Raw genomic sequence first — 4,002 nt, 5'->3', positions numbered from 1 at the left:
GGATGGATGGATGGATGGATGGTTGGATTCAAAGCAAGAACCATCCTTTCTTGATTTCAGTCATGGGACTGGCCTGCAGTTTGACAGTCAAAAGACACAAAAGGTCATTGTTTAAGATGCTAAGTTTTCAGAGCACTTCATCACAGGGAATTAATGTCTATTCAGTGGAAGGAAAAAATGAAAGAAAAAAGTGCACAACCAGGATAACCTGAACTTTGACAGGAAGCAAGGCCTCAGAAACATATGGAGTGAAGTTTGTTCCGTTAATGTTGCAAGCAAAAAAATCTCACAATTAATTTTTTTATTTTACAATTTTCAAAATTATTTTACAAATTTTTCTTCATTTTCAAACTTTTATTCAAATTTCTCTTTTTCAGATTGACCTTTACATATAGTATTCTTTTTAAATTGTTTTTTTATAGTTTTTTTTTATTGTGTTTTACAATAACATGCCCACTTCTGGGGGCGGGTTTTCCTCTGGAGTGAGGAGCGTAGATGCATTTCTATTGGTCTGCGTGGATGTTGGCAACAACATTTTTTATTGGCCTAGAGCGAGTGTTTGTTTTGGGTTAGAAGTGAAGAGAATGTGATTCCAAAAAAGTTAAAAAAATAAAGAGAAGAGAATGAAATTGGGAGCTGTGAAATACAGTTTAAGAGGAATGAAATTCATAAAACTCAGTCTGAAAAAGACGTGAAAATCAAAAATCTGAAAAAAAAAATTAATTATTAAAAAAACAATAAAAAAGAAAATTATTAAAAAAAATTTTTAATGCAAAAAAAAGATTTTGAAAAAGTAAAAGCTAAGAAAATAAAAAAAAAAAAAATTTTGTGATCAAAAAATTAATCACAAAACCTTTTTTTCATTACTAATTTTTGAAAGTAAAATTTTTTAGATTGCATTTTTTTTCACATTTCATTTGTAAAATGTATTCTTTGCATGAAACAATGATGACACAGAATTCCCCCCATAATGCAGCTGTTGGCTAAAAGCCAGACGTGTAAAAGAACATTAGCTGCAATTCACACTCTTCATGTTAAGATGCAATGTCTGAAATTTCTTGCCTTTGCAGGAGTAATGGCTTGATGTAAAAAAAAAAAAAAAAACATTTTTAAAAACAGGATTACAGATTTGTTGGTGCCAGATAACAGAGCCCCACTCTAGACTCCGTACCGTAATGAGTCAGAACCGTTTCACCTGTAAACAAACAACCATCAGACCATTGGACACATGCTCATAATCTTAGGCCTAATGTTTGTATTTTAATGAGTTTAAAAAAAAAGAATGTTTTGATTTCTGCATTTAAATTGTGTGGAAACAGGAAATAATGAATGAGGTGGAGAATTGGCTGCATTACAGTTTCAGATTAGCAGTAGGCTGGAAAAACGGCGCCTGAAGGGGAGAGAGGGAGCAGAGGAGCATTGAACGGGGTGGGAGGGATTTCTGAGTCCCGCCTGCTCCATGCCTTCTCCTGCTATCATTCTTTTTCTCTCCGTGTTAATTCAACTATATTATAGCAACACATTGAGTCAAATAAAGAAAAAGAGGCTCAGAAATAATCATCTGGTCATTTTGGATTTGACCAACTAGCTTGGTGATATTTATAATTTTCTCTTTTTTCCCCAACAAGGTAAGATTTGTATTTAAAGATTTATATGTGTTTATTTTATGCTGCATTGAAAAAAAGTGATGTATTATTTTTTTGGCCCAGGAAGCCAGTAGTTTGGATTTGTTCTTTAAAAATTGATAACTTCAAAAGAAAGGTGCTTTTATTTTGCGGATGTTCATCAGAAGTGCTATATGAGGTGGTTTATATCGTAGGGTTTTTATATTAAATGGTCTTTAGCAGGGGGAAGGTAGTTTTAGTTGACTTAGCAGTTTGTTTTCATTATTTTATTTTGAAACACAGGTCCGTTTTTCTTTTCATTGCAACTTGAAAATCGTTTTCTGGCGACCAAACCGCTGTCAGCTTGTTTTTAAAATAGAGGAGCTGCTTGATCTGGTGGTTTTATTCAGTTGGGTAATAAATTGCAGTATCATTGAAAAGTTCCTATTTCTTGGTAATTGAATTAAGGAGGGAAACGTATATGCAGATTTGTTTTAGCAGAGGGATTTGTTTGTTCTGATTTACAGCTAATTAAACCAAAAACTTCCACAAGAACATTAAAAACATTGTAACAGAGGAATGCTTCAGCTGCATCAGCGGAGCTCACAGATTCCCGACATTCAGTGACGGCCTTATTAAGGAGGTTAAGCCAAGAAAAGTATTTTCCATATTATCTGTTTGAAAAAAGATGCAAAAGCTGCCATCAGCAGAGGACACTCTAATTGGACCTTTTTAGGGAATCTGGTTCCTCTTTACTTTTCTCCAGATTATTGGAACTTGATTTTCACGTCTCGGTGTTGCAGCTCTGGAAGCACCTCACCGTGCTCCTCACCTTTGGATTTTTCCTCAAACCCTTTATTTACAGGTACATTTTTTTATGCATTTTGACAGAACCCTTAGTGAACAGCCAGGTGCTGAAGCTCCGCCCTTTTTTTTAAAGAGAGTTAGCGACCGCTGCAGGGGTTCCTAATTGGGGGGCTGCAGTCAGTAACCACCTCCTTAGAACCTTAGTAGGTTATCACACGATTATTTTCTTAGAATCATTTTGATTTTACCTCTTGAGGCGTATGGAGGGCAAAATAGGACAACATTTGATAAAGGTGAATAATGCAACAATCAATGTGAATAAATAATTGATTGGTCAATTTATTTATTTTATTGATTATTAAATAATAACATGTACCATTAAATGATTAAACTAATGATTAATTGCTAATTGTATCATTAGATATAGCATTTAAGTCATTACTAGATATGTTTATTTTTTGAACAAGTTCCTTTTGAATTACAGTAGAATTTTTTTCTATATTTGTTTAATGTCAAAATAATAAATCCATATCTATAAAAGACATTTTTTTATTCAATAGATACATATATTTTAATTATTCTTTATTCATTAAAGAGAAAAAAATATAGAGTTAAATATACATGTTTTAGGGGTTCCAGTTTTTTGCCCTGTTTTTTTTTTTTGGCATGAATTTTTAGATAACAACAGCTGGGAAGTTTGAAGTGTCATTGCCAGGATTATATAAACCACAAAATATTTCTTTTCAATAAATGTTTTTATTGGCCTTGGGAAATTTCGCGGTTTTATTATTTGTAAAATGTTCTCAGGCAATTCTCTCTTTAACTAATTAATCTATTGGAAATAAACCTTTAGTTGCTGACTTATCAAGTGCACATTATTTATCATTTCTCACAGAGTTGGAAAGTGCTTTCCTATAACTTGTTTTCTGATAAATTTTTAGTCATAACACTTCTGAGGGTGTTCTTAAAATTGTTATGAAATCAAAATGAAAATCTTAGGATATCATTAAAAGGTAATAATGATAAATTGCGCCTTTAATGCACTTTATATTTATTTTTAAAGATAAAATAGAAGGATATGAGTAAAATGGTTAAAATAAGCACCATCCAGATTATATTTCGAGGTTATAACACAAACCATAAGTTATAAGCTGATATTAAAGTCGTGGGGAAATCATATTTAAATTTCAAATCACATGTATATAAATGTACTCTTTATCAGACCATGTCATCCCAAAATGTAGAAAATTTCTATAAAAAAAAAAAAACAACCTGTCTTAAAATCTGTGTTTTTTCTCGTTATCTTATGCAGGCCAGTTAGTTATACGTCAGCCAGAACACCTCAATCATATATCAACGGTCATCTGTCAATCAAATGTTTTCGGTCATAGAGTCTTGATTCATATTTTGCAGCTGATATATGCAACGGTTGAAATAAGAATCCTTTCCTTTCCCCTTGAGTTCCGTCCCAGTGTTCACGGGGATGGACGTCTGTGTCTTCAGCAGGCGTAGAGCTAACAGAACTGGCAGCGTTGCGAGGCAAGGGCTCAAACATGTACGGCTGGAAGCCTTCTACACTAAACCAAGCTTC

The 4,002-nt window shown here is 33.1% G+C and overlaps 1 protein-coding gene across 1 annotated transcript in view; it reads left to right on the top strand.

Annotated features, from left to right (window-relative positions):
* unc13b (unc-13 homolog B (C. elegans)) overlaps positions 1 to 4,002 on the top strand; it is a 148,154-nt gene that overhangs the window by 70,077 nt on the left and 74,075 nt on the right. The gene's annotated exons all lie outside the window — the stretch shown is intronic.

Source organism: Cyprinodon variegatus, unplaced genomic scaffold (genome assembly GCF_000732505.1).
Source record: "Cyprinodon variegatus isolate N-32 unplaced genomic scaffold, C_variegatus-1.0 Scaffold500, whole genome shotgun sequence".
In the NCBI taxonomy this organism is placed as follows: Eukaryota; Metazoa; Chordata; class Actinopteri; order Cyprinodontiformes; family Cyprinodontidae; genus Cyprinodon; species Cyprinodon variegatus.
The sequence above is the reverse complement of the archived record's forward strand: the minus strand, read 5'-3'. Positions and strand labels throughout refer to the sequence as shown.